The sequence below is a fragment of the Oncorhynchus nerka genome, linkage group LG2 (genome assembly GCF_034236695.1).
Source record: "Oncorhynchus nerka isolate Pitt River linkage group LG2, Oner_Uvic_2.0, whole genome shotgun sequence".
Classification (NCBI taxonomy): Eukaryota; Metazoa; Chordata; class Actinopteri; order Salmoniformes; family Salmonidae; genus Oncorhynchus; species Oncorhynchus nerka.
The window spans coordinates 16,968,673-16,996,354 of record NC_088397.1 but is presented as its reverse complement, the minus strand read 5'-3'; the positions used below and the strand labels follow the sequence as shown (position 1 = coordinate 16,996,354).

The 27,682-nt window shown below is 46.1% G+C and overlaps 1 protein-coding gene across 13 annotated transcripts in view; it reads left to right on the top strand.

Moving 5' to 3' along the window:
- Positions 1–27,682, top strand: part of LOC115127784 (tensin-1-like) — a 233,616-nt gene that overhangs the window by 93,914 nt on the left and 112,020 nt on the right. Inside the window, exon 1 of one of the 13 annotated variants that reach the window (XM_065023835.1) lies at positions 17,712–17,848. The exons of the other annotated variants lie outside the window; for them this stretch is intronic. The gene's annotated coding sequence lies outside the window, so the exon portion shown is untranslated. Of the gene's footprint in view, positions 1–17,711; positions 17,849–27,682 lie in introns of those variants that run through there. 13 annotated transcript variants of the gene reach the window in all.

Sequence of the window (27,682 nt, the reverse complement as noted above, 5' to 3'; positions counted from 1 at the left end):
CTATTACTAGCCTGTTCAACCTCTCTTTCATGTCGCCTGAGATTCCCAAAGATTGGAAAGCAGCTGCGGTCATCCCACTCTTCAAAGGGGGGGAAACTCTTGACTCAAACTACCAACCACAGACCTATATCTATCCTACCCTGCCTTTCTAAGGTCTTCGAAAGCCAAGTTAACAAACAGATCACCGACCATTTCGAATCCCACCGTACCTTTTCCGCTATGCAATCTGGTTTCAGAGCTGGTCATGGGTGCACCTCAGCCACACTCAAGGTTCTAAACAATATCTTAACCGCCATCAATAAGAAACAATACTGTGCAGCCGTATTCATTGACCTGGCCAAGGCTTTCGACTTGTCAATCATCACATCCTCATCGGCAGACTCATCAGCCTTGGTTTCTCAAATGATTGCCTCGCCTGATTCACCAACTACTTCTCTGAAAGAGTTCAGTGTGTCAAATCTGAGGGCCTGTTGTCCGGGCCTCTGGCAGTCTCCATGGGGGTGCCACAGGGTTAAATTCTTGGGCCGACTCACTTCTCTGTATATATCAATGATGTCGCTCTTGCTGCTGGTGAGTCTCTGATCCACCTCTACGCAGACGACACCATTCTGTATACTTCTGGCCCTTCTTTGGACACTGTGTTAACAACCATCTAGACGAGCATCAATGGCATACAACTCTCCTTCCGTGGCCTCCAACTGCTTTTAAATACAAGTAAAACTAAATGCATGCTCTTCAACCGATCGCTGCCTGCACCTGCCCGCCTGTCCAGCATCACTACTCTGGACGGTTCTGACTTAGAATATGTGGACAACTACAAATAGCTAGGTGTCTGGTTAGACTGTAAACTCTCCTTCCAGACTCACATCAAACATCTCCAATCCAAAGTTAATCTAGAATTGGCTTCCTATTTTGCAACAAAGCATCCTTCACTCATGCTGCCATACATACCCTCGTAAAACTGACCATCTTACCAATCCTCGACTTTGGCATTTACAAAATAGCCTCCAACACGCTACTCAACAAATTGGATGCAGTCTATCACAGTGCCATCCATTTTGTCACCAAAGCCCCATATACTACCCACCACTGCGACCTGTACTCTCTCGTTGGCTGGCCCTCGCTTCATACTCATTGCCAAACCCACTGGCTCCAGGTCCTCTACAAGACCCTGCTAGTTAAAGTCCCGCCTTATCTCTGCTCGCTGGTCACCATAGCTGCACCCACCCGTAGCACGCGTTCCAGCAGGTATATCTCACTTGTCACCCCCAAAGCCAATTCCTCCTTTGGCTGCCTCTCCTTCCAGTTCTCTGCTGCCAATGACTGGAACGAACTACAAAAATCTCTGAAACTGGAAACACTTATCTCCCTAACTAGCTTTAAGCACCAGCTGTCAGAGCAGCTCACAGATCACTGCACATGTACATAGCCCATCTATAAATAACCCAAACAACTACCTCTTCCTCTACTGTATTTATTTATTTATTTATTTTGCTCCTTTGCACCCTAGTATTTCTACTTTGCACACTCATCTACTGTCAAATCTACAATTCCAGTGTTTTAATTGCTATATTGTATTTACTTCGCCACCATGGCCTATTTATTGCCTTTACCTCCCTTATCTCACCTCATTTGCTCACATCGTATATAGACTTATTTTTCTACTGTATTATTGACTGTATGTTTGTTTTACTCCATGTGCAACTCTGTGTTGTTATATGTGTCGAACTGCTTTGCTTTATCTTGGCCAGGTCGCAGTTGTAAATTATAACTTGTTCTCAACTTGCCTACCTGGTTAAATAAATGTTAAATAAAAATAAAATTAAAATAAATAAAAGGACCTCTGGGGGTCTTGGCCTATCCACAGTGCCTACTTGAGAAGACTCATGAGACCGTTAGGTCAGCAAAATTCAATTGGTGCAACAGTAACTGAAAAAGGTTGGGAACCACATAGCTAAGAGAACATGATTTCCGACTCCCAGTGGGCCCTGACCCCATCATTTGGGAATATGAGGCTCTGCTCCAAAGCAGAGAGAGGGGACAGTGACAACAATGTGTCTTCTGTACGGCATGACCTATCATGTTATGTCCACCCAAACACAGCTGGACTGATGTCCTACTAACCTAGCCCTGAGCTGTCTCACAGCTACTAAAACACCAACCAAACCTCTACACTAACATAACAGGAAGTAGTGTATTGGCCATGCACGTTACGTAGTATCCTAGTATGGATAGTATTGTGATACAGAAGTCACTGTGGTTGTATGAGTCATGACCAGTCAACAATAGGTTTGATGAACAGTGTGATGGACAGTGTGATGAACAGTGTGATGGACAGTGTGATGGACAGTGTGATGAACAGTGTGATGAACAGTGTGATGGACAGTGTGATGGACAGTGTGATGGACAGTGTGATGGACAGAGTGATGGACAGTGTGATGGACAGTGTGATGGACAGTGTGATGGACAGAGTGATGGACAGTGTGATGGACAGTGCGATGGACAGTGCGATGGACAGTGTGATGGACAGTGTGATGGACAGTGTGATGGACAGTGTGATGGACAGAGTGATGGACAGTGTGATGGACAGTGTGATGGACAGTGTGATGGACAGAGTGATGGATAGAGTGATGGACAGATGGACAGAGTGATGGACAGTGTGATGGACAGTGTGATGATGGACAGAGTGATGGACAGAGTGATGGACAGTGTGATGGACAGTGTGATGGACAGAGTGATGGACAGTGTGATGGACAGTGTGATGGACAGTGTGATGGATAGAGTGATGGACAGAGTGATGGACAGAGTGATGGACAGTGTGATGGACAGTGTGATGGACAGTGTGATGGACAGTGTGATGGAAAGTGTGCCCTCAGCTATACTGAAACCTAGTGAGTTTCCCACGTCTCAGAATGGATTTCCAGCTGTCTCTGCTGCTGCTGCTTCTGAACCCCATTCCCTCTGCCGTTCCCTCACTACTCTATTACTGTCCTGTCACAGAAAAGCTTTCTGGAATGCTGCTGTCGTGCTGTGGGATCTTGGGTTGGAGTCGCCAGACTTGGTTTGGCGTTGAGGGTTAAGGGAGGGAAAGGGGGAGGAGGGAGAGAAGAGAGAAAAGAGAAAGAGGGGGGGGGGGGGGGGTAGGTTTTGGCCATGTCTCTGGCTCGCTTTCCAACCAGACCCTGAAGCTGTCGTCTCCACTCACCCCAAACGCACTCCTCAGTCTTACTCTCAAAACATGCTGTTTTTGTGCTCAGTCTTGATGATATGCTTTGAGATATTATCGTAGTAAAACAGTTGATCTCATTGACACACACATCCTGTGTTTCCTAGTTATTTTTAGCTTGGGAAATGTTGTGAAAATGGAGCTGTTGCTTTCCACTACACGGGCTACACAGTAGTGACACAGTATACAGGCTAGCGCTCATTACCGGTTACCGCTAGCTGTTTACGTATCAGACACGGGCAGACCATTGCTGCCTGAAAAGAACCCAGTGTTCCAGTAATCAGGTCTGTAAACTTCCTCTAGTCGTTAATGCTGACAGTTGTTGGATGCAGGCCAGGGGTTTATAACGAGACGTGGAGGAAATGACTTGTGGCCGTGGTCCATGGGTGGACCACCTAACCGACCGACCCGGGCCGGGTGTGTGACTGTGACTGTTACTGGGCCTTCACATTGTGTTAGTGTGAGAGATGGAGCAGGGTGATGTTTTGGAATTGTGAAGTCGACTCCACTATTGTTATGGGTTCTAAGAACCCTCGAAGGGATTCTAGTTTCTCCGAGTGCCACTCTAGGGATCCATTCTGACAGCAACTAAAATACAGAGATGTTAAAAAAACTGTGGCAAAAACACTACAAATACTCAACATGGCACTTGATTCATAACAAGTTTAGGATACTGCTGATTGCCTTCAGTTAACTTGAAACCTGTATAAGTTGTTGACTTCTCAGTTGTAAGGTTTTGATAGTGACTGTAGTAGTATTGAATTTGAGTCATTTTTGCGCTGTCAAAACATTGCCTGATCTAGACCAAAACACCAACTCTGCTGCATCTAGAATTAGATTCCACTGTAAAGTCACACACGCTAGCTGACTCTCCTTTTAGAAACAGTCAGGTTCTTCTGTCATTCCAAGAAAAATACAGCAGTTGGAAATAATCCCCACAAGACGAGTCAGGCGGTCGCGTTTCATCTTTAGTTGGCTACAAATCCATCTCGGGATTACTGATCTGCTGCTTGCCTAACCATAACATTAAGATGAGCTCGGAGCAGATAATTGACTATCGACGAGGGAGAAATGGATTTATTAGAGGCAGAATTTAGAGAAACAACACTTCATTGGGCAGTCATGAAATGTAGGGAATCTTTAATGACTTTGTCAATGGCTTGTTTTGTTCTGTCGTCTGAGAATGTCTGAGAATGTCTGAGAATGTCTGACAATATACACATGAAGGATCTTAATTTGAGCCTGCAAGGAAAATAATAAATGTGAATTATTATGTGAATTATAATTCATGGACATTTTTGTAGTGGTTGATACATTTTTCTGAAGAGAAGATCAGGTCTGAAATTTAAAAGTGGAAATTACAAACTTCAGAAACCTTTTTAAACCTCAAATACACTACACGTTTTTTTTTCTTCCTGCATTGTAGGAACGTTCTTTTGCAAAAGGGTGGTCAAATTAAGATCCTACATCGGTATAAGGAAATAATCGTTATTGGGCCCCTACTCAGGTTTTTTTTTAGTGTCCAGGGGCCACACGGAGGCACTTGAGGTCTGTCTGTATTGGCGCTATTTGCCATTTCACCTCAGAAAGAATGCATAGACACAGAGGAGAAGACAAACATGACCAAGGCCTTTAACACTGACTGGAGAGGGAAGGAGAGTGAAGGGGTGGGTTGTCAGGTAGAATGACAGATAGCGGTGGAGAGAAAGAGAGATGGAAGGAGAAAGGGAGATATTGAGAGAGAGAGAGAGAGAGAGAGAGAGAGAGAGAGAGAGAGAAAGATAGCAAGATAGATAGCAATAAAATGAGACAGAGAGAGAGGAGAGATGAGGACACACTCCTTGCCTCTACAGAAGCCACTCTGTTTCCCAGGCACAAACACGCCACTTCAAAGGTCCATCACACAGTGTCGCCATGGAAACAGCCTTCACTGGCATAGATATACAGGAGATAGATTGGACTAGCAGACAGACGTATGGAAGAGATATACAGGAGATAGATTGGACTAGCAGACAGATGGTATGGAAGAGATATACAGGAGATAGATTGGACTAGCAGACAGATGGTATGACAGAGATATACAGGATATAGATTGGACTAGCAGACAGATGGTATGACAGAGATATACAGGAGATAGATTGGACTAGCAGACAGGCTGTATGACAGAGATATACAGGAGATAGATTGGACTAGCAGACAGACTATATGACAGAGATATACAGGAGATAGATTGGACTAGCAGACAGACTGTATGGCAGAGATATACAGGAGATAGATTGGACTAGCAGACAGATGGTATGACAGAGATATACAGGAGATAGATTGGACTAGCAGACAGGCTGTATGACAGAGATATACAGGAGATAGATTGGACTAGCAGACAGACGGTATGACAGAGATATACAGGAGATAGATTGGACTAGCAGACAGACGGTATGACAGAGATATACAGGAGATAGATTGGACTAGGAGACAGACGGCATGGCAGAGATATACAGGAGATAGATTGGACTAGCAGACAGACGGTATGGCAGAGATATACAGGAGATAGATTGGACTAGGAGACAGACGGCATGGCAGAGATATACAGGAGATAGATTGGACTAGCAGACAGACAGTATGGCAGAGATATACAGGAGATAGATTGGACTAGCATACAGACTGTATGGCAGAGATATACAGGAGATAGATTGGACTAGCAGACAGACAGTATGGAAGAGATATACAGGAGATAGATTGGGCTAGCAGACAGACGGTATGACAGAGATATACAGGAGATAGATTGGACTAGCAGACAGACTGTATCGCAGAGAAATACAGGAGATAGATTGGACTAGCAGACAGACTGTATGGCAGAGATATACAGGAGATAGATTGGACTTGCAGACAGACGTTATGACAGAGATATACAGGAGATAGATTGGACTAGCAGACAGACGCTATGGCAGAGATATACAGGAGATAGATTGGACTAGCAGACAGACTGTATGGCAGAGATATACAGGAGATAGATTGGACTAGCATACAGACTGTATGGCAGAGATATACAGGAGATAGATTGGACTAGCATACAGACTGTATGGCAGAGATATACAGGAGATAGATTGGACTAGCAGACAGGCTGTATGACAGAGATATAAGAGGAGATAGATTGGACTAGCAGACAGGCTGTATGGCAGAGATATACAGGGGATAGATTGGACTAGCAGACAGACTGTATGACAGAGATATACAGGAGATAGATTGGACTAGCAGACAGACGGTATGACAGAGATATACAGGAGATAGATTGGACTAGCAGACAGATGGTATGACAGAGATATACAGGAGATAGATTGGACTAGCAGACAGACGGTATGGAAAAGATATACAGGAGATAGATTGAACTAGCAGACAGACGTATGGAAGAGATATACAGGAGATAGATTGGACTAGCAGACAGACGGTATGGAAGAGATATACAGGAGATAGCTTGGACTAGCAGACAGACTGTATGGCAGAGATATACAGGAGATAGATTGGACTAGCAGACAGACGGTATGACAGAGATATACAGGAGATAGATTGGACTAGCAGACAGACGCTATGGCAGACATATACAGGAGATAGATTGGACTAGCAGACAGACGGTATGGCAGAGATATACAGGAGATAGATTGAACTAGCAGACAGACAGTATGGCAGAGATATACAGGATATAGATTGGACTAGCAGACAGATGGTATGACAGAGATATACAGGAGATAGATTGGACTAGCAGACAGACGTTATGGCAGAGATATACAGGAGATAGATTGGACTAGCAGACAGACGGTATGGCAGAGATATACAGGAGATAGATTGGACTAGCAGACAGACGGTATGACAGAGATATACAGGAGATAGATTGGACTAGCAGACAGACGCTATGGCAGACATATACAGGAGATAGATTGGACTAGCAGACAGACTGTATGGCAGAGATATACAGGAGATAGATTGGACTAGCAGACAGACAGTATGGCAGAGATATACAGGAGATAGATTGGACTAGCAGACAGACAGTATGGAAGAGATATACAGGAGATAGATTGGGCTAGCAGACAGACGGTATGACAGAGATATACAGGAGATAGATTGGACTAGCAGACAGACTGTATCGCAGAGATATACAGGAGATAGATTGGACTAGCAGACAGACTGTATGGCAGAGATATACAGGAGATAGATTGGACTTGCAGACAGACGTTATGACAGAGATATACAGGAGATAGATTGGACTAGCAGACAGACGCTATGGCAGAGATATACAGGAGATAGATTGGACTAGCAGACAGACTGTATGGCAGAGATATACAGGAGATAGATTGGACTAGCATACAGACTGTATGGCAGAGATATACAGGAGATAGATTGGACTAGCAGACAGGCTGTATGACAGAGATATAAGAGGAGATAGATTGGACTAGCAGACAGGCTGTATGGCAGAGATATACAGGGGATAGATTGGACTAGCATACAGACTGTATGGCAGAGATATACAGGAGATAGATTGGACTAGCAGACAGACAGTATGGAAAAGATATACAGGAGATAGATTGAACTAGCAGACAGACGGTATGGAAGAGATATACAGGAGATAGATTGGACTAGCAGACAGACGGTATGGAAGAGATGTACAGGAGATAGATTGAACTAGCAGACAGACGGTATGGAAGAGATATACAGGAGATAGATTGGGCTAGCAGACAGACGGTATGACAGAGATATACAGGAGATAGAATGGACTAGCAGACAGACGGTATGACAGAGATATACAGGAGATAGATTGGACTAGCAGACAGACGTTATGGCAGACATATGCAGGAGATAGATTGGACTAGCAGACAGACGGTATGGCAGAGATATACAGGAGATAGATTGGACTAGCAGACAGACGGTATGGCAGAGATATACAGGAGATAGATTGGACTAGCAGACAGACGGTATGACAGAGATATACAGGAGATAGATTGGACTAGCAGACAGACGCTATGGCAGACATATACAGGAGATAGATTGGACTAGCAGACAGACGGTATGGCAGAGATATACAGGAGATAGATTGGACTAGCAGACAGACAGTATGGCAGAGATATACAGGAGATAGATTGGACTAGCAGACAGACAGTATGGAAGAGATATACAGGAGATAGATTGGGCTAGCAGACAGACGGTATGACAGAGATATACAGGAGATAGATTGGACTAGCAGACAGACTGTATCGCATAGATATACAGGAGATAGATTGGACTAGCAGACAGACTGTATGGCAGAGATATACAGGAGATAGATTGGACTTGCAGACAGACGTTATGACAGAGATATACAGGAGATAGATTGGACTAGCAGACAGACGCTATGGCAGAGATATACAGGAGATAGATTGGACTAGCAGACAGACTGTATGGCAGAGATATACAGGAGATAGATTGGACTAGCATACAGACTGTATGGCAGAGATATACAGGAGATAGATTGGACGTTAGCAGACAGAGATTGTATGCAGAAGAGATATACAGGAGATAGATTGGACTAGCAGACAGACGGTATGGAAGAGATATACAGGAGATAGATTGAACTAGCAGACAGACTGTATGGAAGAGATATACAGGAGATAGATTGGGCTAGCAGACAGACTGTATGACAGAGATATACAGGAGATAGAATGGACTAGCAGACAGACTGTATGACAGAGATATACAGGAGATAGATTGGACTAGCAGACAGACGTTATGGCAGAGATATGCAGGAGATAGATTGGACTAGCAGACAGACGGTATGGCAGAGATATACAGGAGATAGATTGGACTAGCAGACAGACGGTATGGCAGAGATATACAGGAGATAGATTGGACTAGCAGACAGACGGTATGACAGAGATATACAGGAGATAGATTGGACTAGCAGACAGACGCTATGGCAGACATATACAGGAGATAGATTGACTAGCAGACAGACGGTATGGCAGAGATATACAGGAGATAGATTGGACTAGCAGACAGACAGTATGGCAGAGATATACAGGAGATAGATTGGACTAGCAGACAGACAGTATGGAAGAGATATACAGGAGATAGATTGGGCTAGCAGACAGACGGTATGACAGAGATATACAGGAGATAGATTGGACTAGCAGACAGACTGTATGGCAGAGATATACAGGAGATAGATTGGACTAGCAGACAGACTGTATGGCAGAGATATACAGGAGATAGATTGGACTAGCAGACAGACGGTATGACAGAGATATACAGGAGATAGATTGGACTAGCAGACAGACGCTATGGCAGAGATATACAGGAGATAGATTGGACTAGCAGACAGACTGTATGGCAGAGATATACAGGAGATAGATTGGACTAGCATACAGACTGTATGGCAGAGATATACAGGAGATAGATTGGACTAGCAGACAGGCTGTATGACAGAGATATAAGAGGAGATAGATTGGACTAGCAGACAGGCTGTATGGCAGAGATATACAGGGGATAGATTGGACTAGCAGACAGACTGTATGACAGAGATATACAGGAGATAGATTGGACTAGCAGACAGGCTGTATGACGGAGATATACAGGAGATAGATTGGACTAGCAGACAGACTATATGACAGAGATATACAGGAGATAGATTGGACTAGCAGACAGACTATATGGCAGAGATATACAGGAGATAGATTGGACTAGCAGACAGACTGTATGGCAGAGATATACATGAGATAGATTGGACTAGCAGACAGACGCTATGGCAGAGATATACAGGAGATAGATTGGACTAGCAGACAGACGGTATGGCAGAGATATACAGGAGATAGATTGGACTAGCAGACAGACGTATGGCATGGCAGAGATATACAGGAGATAGATTGGACTAGCAGACAGACAGTATGGCAGAGATATACAGGAGATAGATTGGACTAGCAGACAGACTGTATGGCAGAGATATACAGGAGATAGATTGGACTAGCAGACAGACAGTATGGAAGAGATATACAGGAGATAGATTGGGCTAGCAGACAGACGGTATGACAGAGATATACAGGAGATAGATTGGACTAGCAGACAGACTGTATCGCAGAGAAATACAGGAGATAGATTGGACTAGCAGACAGACTGTATGGCAGAGATATACAGGAGATAGATTGGACTTAGCAGACAGACGTTATGACAGAGATATACAGGAGATAGATTGGACTAGCAGACAGACGCTATGGCAGAGATATACAGGAGATAGATTGGACTAGCAGACAGACTGTATGGCAGAGATATACAGGAGATAGATTGGACTAGCAGACAGACTGTATGGCAGAGATATACAGGAGATAGATTGGACTAGCATACAGACTGTATGGCAGAGATATACAGGAGATAGATTGGACTAGCAGACAGGCTGTATGACAGAGATATAAGAGGAGATAGATTGGACTAGCAGACAGGCTGTATGGCAGAGATATACAGGGGATAGATTGGACTAGCAGACAGACTGTATGACAGAGATATACAGGAGATAGATTGGACTAGCAGACAGACGGTATGACAGAGATATACAGGAGATAGATTGGACTAGCAGACAGATGGTATGACAGAGATATACAGGAGATAGATTGGACTAGCAGACAGACTGTATCGCATAGATATACAGGAGATAGATTGGACTAGCAGACAGACTGTATGGCAGAGATATACAGGAGATAGATTGGACTTGCAGACAGACGTTATGACAGAGATATACAGGAGATAGATTGGACTAGCAGACAGACGCTATGGCAGAGATATACAGGAGATAGATTGGACTAGCAGACAGACTGTATGGCAGAGATATACAGGAGATAGATTGGACTAGCATACAGACTGTATGGCAGAGATATACAGGAGATAGATTGGACTAGCAGACAGACGGTATGGAAGAGATATACAGGAGATAGATTGGACTAGCAGACAGACGGTATGGAAGAGATATACAGGAGATAGATTGAACTAGCAGACAGACGGTATGGAAGAGATATACAGGAGATAGATTGGGCTAGCAGACAGACGGTATGACAGAGATATACAGGAGATAGAATGGACTAGCAGACAGACGGTATGACAGAGATATACAGGAGATAGATTGGACTAGCAGACAGACGTTATGGCAGACATATGCAGGAGATAGATTGGACTAGCAGACAGACGGTATGGCAGAGATATACAGGAGATAGATTGGACTAGCAGACAGACGGTATGGCAGAGATATACAGGAGATAGATTGGACTAGCAGACAGACGGTATGACAGAGATATACAGGAGATAGATTGGACTAGCAGACAGACGCTATGGCAGACATATACAGGAGATAGATTGGACTAGCAGACAGACGGTATGGCAGAGATATACAGGAGATAGATTGGACTAGCAGACAGACAGTATGGCAGAGATATACAGGAGATAGATTGGACTAGCAGACAGACAGTATGGAAGAGATATACAGGAGATAGATTGGGCTAGCAGACAGACGGTATGACAGAGATATACAGGAGATAGATTGGACTAGCAGACAGACTGTATCGCATAGATATACAGGAGATAGATTGGACTAGCAGACAGACTGTATGGCAGAGATATACAGGAGATAGATTGGACTTGCAGACAGACGTTATGACAGAGATATACAGGAGATAGATTGGACTAGCAGACAGACGCTATGGCAGAGATATACAGGAGATAGATTGGACTAGCAGACAGACTGTATGGCAGAGATATACAGGAGATAGATTGGACTAGCATACAGACTGTATGGCAGAGATATACAGGAGATAGATTGGACTAGCAGACAGGCTGTATGACAGAGATATAAGAGGAGATAGATTGGACTAGCAGACAGGCTGTATGGCAGAGATATACAGGGGATAGATTGGACTAGCAGACAGACTGTATGACAGAGATATACAGGAGATAGATTGGACTAGCAGACAGGCTGTATGACGGAGATATACAGGAGATAGATTGGACTAGCAGACAGACTATATGACAGAGATATACAGGAGATAGATTGGACTAGCAGACAGACTATATGGCAGAGATATACAGGAGATAGATTGGACTAGCAGACAGACTGTATGGCAGAGATATACATGAGATAGATTGGACTAGCAGACAGACGCTATGGCAGAGATATACAGGAGATAGATTGGACTAGCAGACAGACGGTATGGCAGAGATATACAGGAGATAGATTGGACTAGCAGACAGACGGCATGGCAGAGATATACAGGAGATAGATTGGACTAGCAGACAGACAGTATGGCAGAGATATACAGGAGATAGATTGGACTAGCATACAGACTGTATGGCAGAGATATACAGGAGATAGATTGGACTAGCAGACAGACAGTATGGAAGAGATATACAGGAGATAGATTGGGCTAGCAGACAGACGGTATGACAGAGATATACAGGAGATAGATTGGACTAGCAGACAGACTGTATCGCAGAGAAATACAGGAGATAGATTGGACTAGCAGACAGACTGTATGGCAGAGATATACAGGAGATAGATTGGACTTGCAGACAGACGTTATGACAGAGATATACAGGAGATAGATTGGACTAGCAGACAGACGCTATGGCAGAGATATACAGGAGATAGATTGGACTAGCAGACAGACTGTATGGCAGAGATATACAGGAGATAGATTGGACTAGCATACAGACTGTATGGCAGAGATATACAGGAGATAGATTGGACTAGCATACAGACTGTATGGCAGAGATATACAGGAGATAGATTGGACTAGCAGACAGGCTGTATGACAGAGATATAAGAGGAGATAGATTGGACTAGCAGACAGGCTGTATGGCAGAGATATACAGGGGATAGATTGGACTAGCAGACAGACTGTATGACAGAGATATACAGGAGATAGATTGGACTAGCAGACAGACGGTATGACAGAGATATACAGGAGATAGATTGGACTAGCAGACAGATGGTATGACAGAGATATACAGGAGATAGATTGGACTAGCAGACAGACGGTATGGAAAAGATATACAGGAGATAGATTGAACTAGCAGACAGACGTATGGAAGAGATATACAGGAGATAGATTGGACTAGCAGACAGACGGTATGGAAGAGATATACAGGAGATAGCTTGGACTAGCAGACAGACTGTATGGCAGAGATATACAGGAGATAGATTGGACTAGCAGACAGACGCTATGGCAGAGATATACAGGAGATAGATTGGACTAGCAGACAGACTGTATGGCAGAGATATACAGGAGATAGATTGGACTAGCATACAGACTGTATGGCAGAGATATACAGGAGATAGATTGGACTAGCAGACAGGCTGTATGACAGAGATATAAGAGGAGATAGATTGGACTAGCAGACAGGCTGTATGGCAGAGATATACAGGGGATAGATTGGACTAGCATACAGACTGTATGGCAGAGATATACAGGAGATAGATTGGACTAGCAGACAGACAGTATGGAAAAGATATACAGGAGATAGATTGAACTAGCAGACAGACGGTATGGAAGAGATATACAGGAGATAGATTGGACTAGCAGACAGACGGTATGGAAGAGATATACAGGAGATAGATTGAACTAGCAGACAGACGGTATGGAAGAGATATACAGGAGATAGATTGGCTAGCAGACAGACGGTATGACAGAGATATACAGGAGATAGAATGGACTAGCAGACAGACGGTATGACAGAGATATACAGGAGATAGATTGGACTAGCAGACAGACGTTATGGCAGACATATGCAGGAGATAGATTGGACTAGCAGACAGACGGTATGGCAGAGATATACAGGAGATAGATTGGACTAGCAGACAGACGGTATGGCAGAGATATACAGGAGATAGATTGGACTAGCAGACAGACGGTATGACAGAGATATACAGGAGATAGATTGGACTAGCAGACAGACGCTATGGCAGACATATACAGGAGATAGATTGGACTAGCAGACAGACGGTATGGCAGAGATATACAGGAGATAGATTGGACTAGCAGACAGACAGTATGGCAGAGATATACAGGAGATAGATTGGACTAGCAGACAGACAGTATGGAAGAGATATACAGGAGATAGATTGGGCTAGCAGACAGACGGTATGACAGAGATATACAGGAGATAGATTGGACTAGCAGACAGACTGTATCGCATAGATATACAGGAGATAGATTGGACTTGCAGACAGACGTTATGACAGAGATATACAGGAGATAGATTGGACTAGCAGACAGACGCTATGGCAGAGATATACAGGAGATAGATTGGACTAGCAGACAGACTGTATGGCAGAGATATACAGGAGATAGATTGGACTAGCATACAGACTGTATGGCAGAGATATACAGGAGATAGATTGGACTAGCAGACAGACGGTATGGAAGAGATATACAGGAGATAGATTGGACTAGCAGACAGACGGTATGGAAGAGATATACAGGAGATAGATTGAACTAGCAGACAGACGGTATGGAAGAGATATACAGAGGAGATAGATTGGGCTAGCAGACAGACGGTATGACAGAGATATACAGGAGATAGAATGGACTAGACAGACAGAGCAGACATGACAGGAGATAGATATATGGCAGAGATATACAGGAGATAGATTGGACTAGCAGACAGACGTTATGGCAGACATATGCAGGAGATAGATTGGACTAGCAGACAGACGGTATGGCAGAGATATACAGGAGATAGATTGGACTAGCAGACAGACGGTATGGCAGAGATATACAGGAGATAGATTGGACTAGCAGACAGACGGTATGACAGAGATATACAGGAGATAGATTGGACTAGCAGACAGACGCTATGGCAGACATATACAGGAGATAGATTGGACTAGCAGACAGACGGTATGGCAGAGATATACAGGAGATAGATTGGACTAGCAGACAGACAGTATGGCAGAGATATACAGGAGATAGATTGGACTAGCAGACAGACTGTATGGCATAGATATACAGGAGATAGATTGGACTAGCATACAGACTGTATGGCAGAGATATACAGGAGATAGATTGGACTAGCATACAGACTGTATGGCAGAGATATACAGGAGATAGATTGGACTAGCAGACAGGCTGTATGACAGAGATATAAGAGGAGATAGATTGGACTAGCAGACAGGCTGTATGGCAGAGATATACAGGGGATAGATTGGACTAGCAGACAGACTGTATGACAGAGATATACAGGAGATAGATTGGACTAGCAGACAGACGGTATGACAGAGATATACAGGAGATAGATTGGACTAGCAGACAGATGGTATGACAGAGATATACAGGAGATAGATTGGACTAGCAGACAGACGGTATGGAAAAGATATACAGGAGATAGATTGAACTAGCAGACAGACGTATGGAAGAGATATACAGGAGATAGATTGGACTAGCAGACAGACGGTATGGAAGAGATATACAGGAGATAGCTTGGACTAGCAGACAGACTGTATGGCAGAGATATACAGGAGATAGATTGGACTAGCAGACAGACGGTATGACAGAGATATACAGGAGATAGATTGGACTAGCAGACAGACGCTATGGCAGACATATACAGGAGATAGATTGGACTAGCAGACAGACGGTATGGCAGAGATATACAGGAGATAGATTGGACTAGCAGACAGACAGTATGGCAGAGATATACAGGAGATAGATTGGACTAGCAGACAGACTGTATGACGGAGATATACAGGAGATAGATTGGACTAGCAGACAGATGGTATGACAGAGATATACAGGAGATAGATTGGACTAGCAGACAGATGGTATGACAGAGATATACAGGAGATAGATTGGACTAGCAGACAGACTGTATGGCAGAGCTAATAGCCGGGTAAAGGGCCGATGACTGATGGTTTAATCTACCCTCCCAGCTTGTCTGGAGGCAAAGCACCAAGTTCACCCAGAGTGCATGAAATCTAAATCTACCCCACAGGAGATCAAGCACCAGCAAGCACACGAAAACCATCTCAAGTATCCTAAATCATTTCCCATTTATGGTTTGTGGTTAGTTCCTGCTGAGATACGTCTTAAGACTGGATCCTGGCTAGAAACATTGGTTGTATTGATCTGGCTTTATCTCAAGACAAACTGAAAAAGCGTTGGAAAAGGTGGCTCACAACACGTGAATGTTTGGATAACACAAAACCAGCTCTTCTTTCTATTCAAACATTCAACCAGCCACCCAGTGTTATACATTACATTCTGTTATCTACCTGCCTGTACAGCAACAGCGCTGATTTCCAACCTGAAATAGAATAATACATTCTCTCAGATCTAGTGTGCTGTGTAGATGTAGAGGAATGTACACACACACTGCACCTGGGACTGACTGTGTGTTGTAGAACCAGCTAGAGCATGGTCATGGGTGGAACTGGCTCTGAGCCTGCCAACTCATGTTTACCTGTACGCTGAGAATGTCATGATAGAGAGAGAGAGATAGAGAGAGAGATAGAGGGTAGAGCGAGAGAGAAAGAGAGAGAGAGAAAAGAGAGAGAGAGACAGTGAGAAAAGACAGAGAGAGGTAGAAATAGAGGAGGTGGAGAGAGAGAGAGAGAAGGAGAGAGAAAAACAGAGTGAGAGAAAGAGAGACAGAAACAGAGACTGACATGAGGAAAGAAGGAGGGATTTAGAGTGTTTTGTCAATCACATACCAAGCCCCCCCCCCACCCATCCTGTTAAGGAAGTTCTGCTTTTCGTACACACAGCACATAGCTAACTCTTTCCATCACAAGCATGCGTGTGCATCAATAGAGGAAAAACCAAAGGGGGAAGAAAAAGGAAGAGAGAGAACGAGAGTGTGTGTGTGTGTGTGTGTGAGAGAGAGAGAGAGAGAGAGAGAGAGAGAGAGAGAGAGAGAGAGAGAGAACGAGAATGTGTGTGTGTGTGTGAGAGAGAGAGAGAGAGAGAGAGAGAGAGAGAGAGAGAGAGAGAGAGAGAGAACGAGAGTGTGTGAGAGAGAGAGAGAGAGAGAGAGAGAGAGAGAGAGAGAGAGAGAGAGAGAGAGAGAAAGCCACAGAGAGAGAGAGAGAGAGAGAGAGAGAGAGAGAGAGAGAGAAAGCCAGAGGGAGATAACAGATTATGTAAAGGTCAAGCTGCAGGCATGAGGGAAGAACAGAACACAACAGTGGGTTCTAGTCCCAGTCTGCATCCAGAGCTCTCTCTCTGTTCCTCTTCTCTGGTTTAGGGTACTGCAGTTAGAAGAAGCCTGGAGCCTTGGCCTTATATAGTGTGTTTCAACTTTGTTGGCCACAGATGGATTGAACAGAAGCCAGCGGCATTAAGTGTGGATCCTGGAGAAGTTGAGAGGTGTGTGCGTACACACACACGCTCGTGCACGTGCTTGTGCACACACGCACAGATTCACTGGCTCGCTGGTCTGGCACGTGTTTGGGATTACTCCTGTTGTTTTGAGTGGAGGGGGGGGCAGACAGTGGGAGAGTGTCTCTATTTGGTATCTTAAGGGAGAGAGACAGTAGAGAGGGGAGAGAGAGAACGAGGGAGAAGGAGAAAGAGGGAAGAGGAGAGGGAAGGAGAGAGAACGTGAGAGAATTCCATATTTGAACAGGTAAGAGCGCTGGCTGTACTGTGTCTTCTAATCTTATGGATTGATTGATACTGTGTTCTGTTTTGGCTTGTTGGGTGGAAAGCTCATTCTGAGATAGTATTAGGTGTCAAAACCAATAAACACAAGTTCTCTTTGTCTTCATCTGCCAAAAGACATGATGGAGGAGCTGGGAGATGTTTTACATTGTAACTACTTACAATCAATGTCCTTTGTTGTAATTATATTGCATGTAGATTTCTAATAAGAGGTACTTGATGTACTTGAAAAAAACAATGAAAAAATCTATTGCCATTTCAGACGTAAATCAATGCCTATCATGTAACCAAACTATGAGTGTGTCGGCTGATATGGTAGGCTACTGTCCTTCAGTACATAAGAAGTAGTAGCGCGCCAGCCACACTGTGTTCTGCAGGTTTCCCATGTGTTACGCTGTAGTCCTGGGAAAGTGGCTCTCTGGGGAGCTGGCTAGAGTTCCTTTGAGTCTCGCTCTGCTTTCATGTCCCGAGCGGAGGTGTTTTGTGACTGGTCTAGAGGAGAGTTGAGCTGGCGGAGGGAGAGCGGAGGTGTTTTGTGACTGGTCTAGAGGAGAGTTGAGCTGGCGGAGGGAGAGCGGAGGTGTTTTGTGACTGGTCTAGAGGAGAGTTGAGCTGGCGGAAGGAGAGTGGAGGTGTTTTGTGACTGGTCTAGAGGAGAGTTGAGCTGGCGGAGGGAGAGCGGAGGTGTTTTGTGACTGGTCTAGAGGAGAGTTGAGCTGGCAGAGGGAGAGTGGAGGTGTTTTGTGACTGGTCTAGAGGACAGTTGAGCTGGCGGAGGAAGAGCGGTGGTGTTTTGTGACTGGTCTAGAGGAGAGTTGAGCTGGCGGAGGGAGAGCGGAGGTGTTTTGTGACTGGTCTAGAGGAGAGTTGAGCTGGCGGAGGGAGAGCGGAGGTGTTTTGTGACTGGTCTAGAGGAGAGTTGAGCTGGCGGAGGGAGAGCGGAGGTGTTTTGTGACTGGTCTAGAGGAGAGTTGAGCTGGCGGAGGGAGAGCGGAGGTGTTTTGTGACTGGTCTAGAGGAGAGTTGAGCTGGCGGAAGGAGAGTGGAGGTGTTTTGTGACTGGTCTAGAAGAGAGTTGAGCTGGCGGAGGGAGAGCGGAGGTGTTTTGTGACTGGTCTAGAGGAGAGTTGAGCTGGCAGAGGGAGAGTGGAGGTGTTTTGTGACTGGTCTAGAGGACAGTTGAGCTGGCGGAGGAAGAGCGGTGGTGTTTTGTGACTGGTCTAGAGGAGAGTTGAGCTGGCGGATGGAGAGCGGAGGTGTTTTGTGACTGGTCTAGAGGAGAGTTGAGCTGGCGGAGGGAGAGCGGAGGTGTTTTGTGACAGGTCTAGAGGAGAGTTGAGCTGGCGGAGGGAGAGCGGAGGTGTTTTGTGACTGGTCTAGAGGAGAGTTGAGCTGGCGGAGGGAGAGCGGAGGTGTTTTGTGACTGGTCTAGAGGAGAGTTGAGCTGGCGGGGGGAGAGCGGAGGTGTTTTGTGACTGGTCTAGAGGAGAGTTGAGCGGGCGGAGGGAGAGCGGAGGTGTTTTGTGACTGGTCTAGAGGAGAGTTGAGCTGGCGGAGGGAGAGCGGTGGTGTTTTGTGACTGGTCTGGAGGAGAGTTGAGCGGGCGGAGGGAGAGCGGAGGTGTTTTGTGACTGGTCTAGAGGAGAGTTGAGCGGGCGGAGGGAGAGTGGAGGTGTTTTGTGACTGGTCTAGAAGAGAGTTGAGCTGGCGGAGGGAGAGCGGAGGTGTTTTGTGACTGGTCTGGAGGAGAGTTGAGCTGGCGGAGGGAGAGCGGAGGTGTTTTGTGACTGGTCTGGAGGAGAGTTGAGCTGGCGGAGGGAGAGTGGTGGCTGTGGTTGTGTTTCATCTTTACTGTAACCAGTGGCTGACAGGACGGACAGATCCACCGCTGAAGCTACAGTATAACGATAGATCAACCCAAGAGGTGTGTGTGAGTGTGTGAGTGGGAGGGAGGGAGGGATCTGTGTGTATGTGTGTGTGTCATGTATGTGCCAGACAGATATAGAACTAGAAGTCGGCCTCTACCTTCAGTGATTTTACTCTCCTTTTCTCTGCTTCCTCGTAGACTCCTTTAAGTCTCCATCTCTAGAGAACCTCCGTTTTCCCCTGTCTTCTCTCTCCCTGACCTCCCTCCTCCCTTTTTCCCTGACTGACACTTCTAAGTGAGGATGTTGACTGATGTCCACCGTCATTCCCCTTTAACCCTGGGCTAACACGGGACACGGGGGGCAGTTATAAGCGGGAGGTCAAAGTGTCGCAGGCCACTAAATCCTCTCTCTGTTCTAGCAGTCAAAACAAGACAGAAGAATCCTGTTTGTTATGGTTGAGCTGTAACACATTTTGGCAGATGGAAAGACATTTCCTAACGTTTACCTGTCCAGGGTGTTATGTGGTTGTGAAGCATGAAACAGCAATAAAACATATTGTTTTGTGTCAGTTCAATTTAAATTCGATCAATCTGAGAGAAAGAAATAGGTGGCAGTTTCATAAAACCCGTTCTGGTCAAATTCTTTATTACCATAGACAAGCTGCTAAATGTCATTTTCTCCTCCAAACACTTAGACCGAAACACTTACCAATTGACACTGCGAAAGCCCTTCCAATTCAGAATTGCACCTCAGGCATTTTAATTTTCATTGGTCACCATTAGTCCAGAGCAGAAAATTCCCCACCGCTTTCCTCAGCACTTCCAGAAAACCTCTAACCCTGCCAGAACAGCCTTAAATCAATGCTTCCCACCATCTCGTCCTCCAACATTAAGATGCTGTGAGCGAATAATGGCTGACGTCTTTCCAGATAGATCCATTCCTTTGCAAAACGGTTTCTCCTCTCTTCATCCAAATCCATCTCTTTACCTTTAAACTGGATTCCCTCGTGCCAAACTGTAACGCCTCCTCATTGGACGCCTCGGAGCAGCCAAACTCTGTAACGCCTCCTCATTGGACGCCTCGGAGCAGCCAAACTCTGTAACGCCTCCTCATTGGACGCCTCGGAGCAGCCAAACTTCACCAAACCCTCAGGAGACAGACTAGACGAGAGGAACGTTGTGTTATGAACAGCTTCTGGCCCATGATGAGCCAACAGAGGTTGTGAATGTGTATTTGTTGAAGTAGATGCTTTAGAGATGAAACCAGACATTTTCATGTGACGTTTGTTTAATATTCTAACACATATGTGACATTGAATGCAGCTGACTGTGAGAGAACTGTGAAAATACTCCCTCCTCAAAGTGCAGCTAAGTTGGCTTCATTAATATAATGTGTTGTAAAGTGTAGCTACAGTCAGGTTTTAGTGTGTCTGTCTACATGTGTTTAGCTCACTGGCTTGGATACAGTATGTGTGTGTCTCTGTGTGTCGTTGACATTGGCTTGGCAACCCGGACCCACTGGGCTTTTGTTCTCTAGTCAACAGAACCATTAGTGGTACTCTGAGTGAAAACATCCCGCTGTCAGTTCTGATTCAACATGAACTCTGAGTGATACCTGGCCATGGACCATCCATAGAGAATCCTACTCCTATTAGCTCTGTCCAACTCAGTTCAACTCAGCCACGCAGGCCAGTAATGACGATAACATGTCTGCTTAAGACCTCCAATAGCTGTCCTGCGGAGAGGCGATGCCTTTGTGTGGTCATTATGAAGCTCTCCTCGTTATGAAACTCCTAATTGGCTTCCACATCAGAGGTTTTCAACCTGCGTCCAACGCTAGCCACAATTGCACATATTATATTCATCTATTTCTTCTGGAGAAAGATATTCAGTGCTTATGAAGGTATGGCTGTGGTTTTGGTTGAATGTTGGATCCATAGAAGGTATGAGAGGTTAGCCGTAGGCAGCACACACACTCACCGCTAACCGTGGTTTAATGGATGTTAATGCAGTTTCTTCCGGGTTGGAGCGAGCGGTCGCATCTGCACTCGGTCCGCAGGTAGTATTACATTTCATTACATTTCATTATAGTACAACGGTTTGATTTGTCTAATCTTAGCAATTTCTTCTTAGCTAGCTACATAGCCGTCTTTGTATCATAGATAATTGCGTAATTATCGTATTTCGTCGTCCTAACGCAGTCTACACTGCCCTGCAGCTAGCCAGCTAGCTAACGTCCACCGTTAGGTAGTCCACCGTCTACCGATTAGCAGCACAACTATTACACTCAACTGAACGACTTGATTAGTGTAGTGTTAGCTCGCTACATAGTTGTCTTTGCTGTCTTCGTATCCAAGATAATTGTGTAGTTTAGAGTGTGTAGTTTTATGTTGTCCTTAACGTAGGAGACTCTGCTAGCTAGCCAACAGCTAGCCAACGTCTACCGAACAGAACTTCTGCACTCAACAATCCGGTCGCATTTCGCTTCGCTCCACAGGTAGTATCACATTTTTCATTTCATTTCATTACAGTACAACGGCTTGATTTGTTTGATCGTAGCTAGCTACATAGCTAGCTACATAGCCGTCTTTGTATCAAAGATAATTGTGTAGTCTAGAGCGATTTCCTAGGTTAGCTAGCCAGCTATTGTCGTTCTTTTAACGCAACGTAACGTAATCAACACTGCTAGCTAGCCAGCTAGCCCCGAATAGCAGCACAGTAGAAACTATTACACTCAACGGAACGACTTGATTAGTGTAGTGTCAACAACGCAGCCAATGCCAGCTAGCCTACATAGTCAACAACGCAGCCTCTGCCAGCTAGCCTACTTCAGCAGTACTGTATCATTTTAATCATTTTAGTCAATAAGATTCTTGCTACGTAAGCTTAACTTTCTGAACACTCGAGACGTGTAGTCCACTTGTCATTCCAATCTCCTTTGCATTAGCGTAGCCTCTTGTGTAGCCTGTCAACTATGTGTCTGTCTATCCCTGTTCTCTCCTCTCTGCACAGACCATACAAACGCTCCACACTGCGTGGCCGCGGCCACCCTAATCTGGTGGTCCCAGCGCGCACGACCCACGTGGAGTTCCAGGTCTCCGGTAGCCTCTGGAACTGCCGATCTGCGGCCAACAAGGCAGAGTTCATCTCAGCCTATGCCTCCCTCCAGTCCCTCGACTTCTTGGCACTGACGGAAACATGGATCACCACAGACAACACTGCTACTCCTACTGCTCTCTCTTCGTCTGCCCACGTGTTCTCGCACACCCCGAGAGCTTCTGGTCAGCGGGGTGGTGGCACCGGGATCCTCATCTCTCCCAAGTGGTCATTCTCTCTTTCTCCCCTTACCCATCTGTCTATCGCCTCCTTTGAATTCCATGCTGTCACAGTTACCAGCCCTTTCAAGCTTAACATCCTTATCATTTATCGCCCTCCAGGTTCCCTCGGAGAGTTCATCAATGAGCTTGATGCCTTGATAAGCTCCTTTCCTGAGGACGGCTCACCTCTCACAGTTCTGGGCGACTTTAACCTCCCACGTCTACCTTTGACTCATTCCTCTCTGCCTCCTTCTTTCCACTCCTCTCCTCTTTTGACCTCACCCTCTCACCTTCCCCCTACTCACAAGGCAGGAAATACGCTCGACCTCATCTTTACTAGATGCTGTTCTTCCACTAACCTCGTTGCAACTCCCCTCCAAGTCTCCGACCACTACCTTGTATCCTTTTCCCTCTCGCTCTCATCCAACACTTCCCACACTGCTCCTACTCGGATGGTATCGCGCCGTCCCAACCTTCGCTCTCTCTCCCCCGCTACTCTCTCCTCTTCCATCCTATCATCTCTTCCCTCTGCTCAAACCTTCTCCAACCTATCTCCTGATTCTGCCTCCTCAACCCTCCTCTCCTCCCTTTCTGCATCCTTTGACTCTCTATGTCCCCTATCCTCCAGGCCGGCTCGGTCCTCCCCTCCCGCTCCGTGGCTCGACGACTCATTGCGAGCTCACAGAACAGGGCTCCGGGCAGCCGAGCGGAAATGGAGGAAAACTCGCCTCCCTGCGGACCTGACATCCTTTCACTCCCTCCTCTCTACATTTTCCTCTTTCTCTCTCTGCTGCTAAAGCCACTTTCTACCACTCTAAATTCCAAGCATCTGCCTCTAACCCTAGGAAGCTCTTTGCAACCTTCTCCTCCCTCCTGAATCCTCCTCCCCCTCCCCCTCCTCCCTCTCTGCAGATGACTTCGTCAACCATTTTGAAAAGAAGGTCGACGACATCCGATCCTCGTTTGCTAAGTCAAACGACACCGCTGGTTCTGCTCACACTGCCCTACCCTGTGCTCTGACCTCTTTCTCCCTCTCTCTCCAGATGAAATCTCGCGTCTTGTGACGGCCGGCCGCCCAACAACCTGCCCGCTTGACCCTATCCCCTCCTCTCTTCTCCAGACCATTTCCGGAGACCTTCTCCCTTACCTCACCTCGCTCATCAACTCATCCCTGACCGCTGGCTACGTCCCTTCCGTCTTCAAGAGAGCGAGAGTTGCACCCTTCTGAAAAAACCTACACTCGATCCCTCCGATGTCAACAACTACAGACCAGTATCCCTTCTTTCTTTTCTCTCCAAAACTCTTGAACGTGCCGTCCTTGGCCAGCTCTCCCGCTATCTCTCTCAGAATGACCTTCTTGATCCAAATCAGTCAGGTTTCAAGACTAGTCATTCAACTGAGACTGCTCTTCTCTGTATCACGGAGGCGCTCCGCACTGCTAAAGCTAACTCTCTCTCCTCTGCTCTCATCCTTCTAGACCTATCGGCTGCCTTCGATACTGTGAACCATCAGATCCTCCTCTCCACCCTCTCCGAGTTGGGCATCTCCGGCGCGGCCCACGCTTGGATTGCGCCCTACCTGACAGGTCGCTCCTACCAGGTGGCGTGGCGAGAATCCGTCTCCACACCACGTGCTCTCACCACTGGTGTGCCCCAGGGCTCTGTTCTAGGCCCTCTCCTATTCTCGCTATACACCAAGTCACTTGGCTCTGTCATAACCTCACATGGTCTCTCCTATCATTGCTATGCAGACGACACACAATTAATCTTCTCCTTTCCCCTTCTGATGACCAGGTGGCGAATTGCATCTCTGCATGTCTGGCAGACATATCAGTGTGGATGACGGATCACCACCTCAAGCTGAACCTCGGCAAGACGGAGCTGCTCTTCCTCCCGGGGAAGGACTGCCCGTTCCATGATCTCGCCATCACGGTTGACAACTCCATTGTGTCCTCCTCCCAGAGCGCTAAGAACCTTGGCGTGATCCTGGACAACACCCTGTCGTTCTCAACTAACATCAAGGCGGTGGCCCGTTCCTGTAGCTTCATGCTCTACAACATCCGCAGAGTACGACCCTGCCTCACACAGGAAGCGGCGCAGGTCCTAATCCAGGCACTTGTCATCTCCCGTCTGGATTACTGCAACTCGCTGTTGGCTGGGCTCCCTGCCTGTGCCATTAAACCCTACAACTCATCCAGAACGCCGCAGCCCGTCTGGTGTTCAACCTTCCCAAGTTCTCTCACGTCACCCCGCTCCTCTGCTCCCTCCACTGGCTTCCAGTTGAAGCTCGCATCCGCTACAAGACCATGGTGCTTGCCTACGGAGCTGTGAGGGGAACGGCACCTCAGTACCTCCAGGCTCTGATCAGGCCCTACACCCAAACAAGGGCACTGCGTTCATCCACCTCTGGCCTGCTCGCCTCCCTACCACTGAGGAAGTACAGTTCCCGCTCAGCCCAGTCAAAACTGTTCGCTGCTCTGGCCCCCCAATGGTGGAACAAACTCCCTCACGACGCCAGGACAGCGGAGTCAATCACCACCTTCCGGAGACACCTGAAACCCCACCTCTTTAAGGAATACCTAGGATAGGATAAAGTAATCCCTCTCACCCCCCCTCCCCCTTAAAAGATTTAGTTGCACTACTGTTCCACTGGATGTCATAAGGTGAATGCACCAATTTGTAAGTCGCTCTGGATAAGAGCGTCTGCTAAATGACTTAAATGTAATGTAAATGTAAATGATGTTGTGTTAATGTTGTTTTCATGTGTGTTAATGTTGCGTTAATGTTGTGTTAATGTTGTGATGTGCTAATGTTGTGTTAATGTTATGTTAATGTTGTTCTACTGTTATGTTCAAGTTGTGTTAATGTTGTCTTAATGTTGAGTTAATGTTGTGTTAATGTTGTGTTAAAGTTGTGTTAATGCTATGTTTGACAACTGGACGAGCTGGACTGGAGGTGTGTGTATGTATGGCCCTGGAGCATTCTTTCTATGTTATTTCAGGGTTTGTTCCAGACAAAACGACATTGAGACGCTGAACAGATGTTGATGTTACATCATGATGACTGCTACCTTACTGTACCTGTTACCTTGTAGATGTTTGGTTCTCTAAAGGGTTTTCTTAGGATGGACACTGTCACGTCCTGACCTTAGTTCCTTTTGTATGTCTCTGTTTTTGGTTGGTCAGGGCGTGAATTGGGGTGGGCATTCTATGTTTTGTGTTCTATGTTCTATTTCTTTGTGTTTGGCCTGGTATGGTTCCCAATCAGAGGCAGCTGGCAATCATTGTCTCTGATTGAGAACCATACTTAGGTAGCCTGTGTTCCCACTATGATTTGTTTGTAGTTGTTTTCTGTTGTGTGTCTGCACCAGCCAGAACTGTTTTCTGTTGTGTGTCTGCACCAGCCAGAACTGTTTTCTGTTGTGTGTCTGCACCAGCCAGAACTGTTTCCTGTTGTGTGTCTACACCAGCCAGAACTGTTTTCTGTTGTGTGTCTGCACCAGCCAGAACTGTTTCCTGTTGTGTGTCTGCACCAGCCAGAACTGTTTTCTGTTGTGTGTCTGCACCAGCCAGAACTGTTTTCTGTTGTGTGTCTGCACCAGCCAGAACTGTTTTCTGTTGTATGTCTACACCAGCCAGAACTGTTTTCTGTTGTGTGTCTGCACCAGCCAGAACTGTTTCCTGTTGTGTGTCTGCACCAGCCAGAACTGTTTCCTGTTGTGTGTCTGCACCAGCCAGAACTGTTTCCTGTTGTGTGTCTGCACCAGCCAGAACTGTTTCCTGTTGTGTGTCTGCACCAGCCAGAACTGTTTCCTGTTGTGTGTCTGCACCAGCCAGAACTGTTTCCTGTTGTGTGTCTGCACCAGCCAGAACTGTTTCCTGTTGTGTGTCTGCACCAGCCAGAACTGTTTTCTGTTGTGTGTCTGCACCAGCCAGAACTGTTTCCTGTTGTGTGTCTGCACCAGCCAGAACTGTTTCCTGTTGTGTGTCTGCACCAGCCAGAACTGTTTCCTGTTGTGTGTCTGCACCAGCCAGAACTGTTTCCTGTTGTGTGTCTGCACCAGCCAGAACTGTTTCCTGTTGTGTGTCTGCACCAGCCAGAACTGTTTCCTGTTGTGTGTCTGCACCAGCCAGAACTGTTTTCTGTTGTGTGTCTGCACCAGCCAGAACTGTTTCCTGTTGTGTGTCTGCACCAGCCAGAACTGTTTCCTGTTGTGTGTCTGCACCAGCCAGAACTGTTTCCTGTTGTGTGTCTGCACCAGCCAGAACTGTTTCCTGTTGTGTGTCTGCACCAGCCAGAACTGTTTCCTGTTGTGTGTCTGCACCAGCCAGAACTGTTTCCTGTTGTGTGTCTGCACCAGCCAGAACTGTTTTCTGTTGTGTGTCTGCACCAGCCAGAACTGTTTCCTGTTGTGTGTCTGCACCAGCCAGAACTGTTTCCTGTTGTGTGTCTGCACCAGCCAGAACTGTTTCCTGTTGTGTGTCTGCACCAGCCAGAACTGTTTTCTGTTGTGTGTCTGCACCAGCCAGAACTGTTTCCTGTTGTGTGTCTGCACCAGCCAGAACTGTTTCCTGTTGTGTGTCTGCACCAGCCAGAACTGTTTCCTGTTGTGTGTC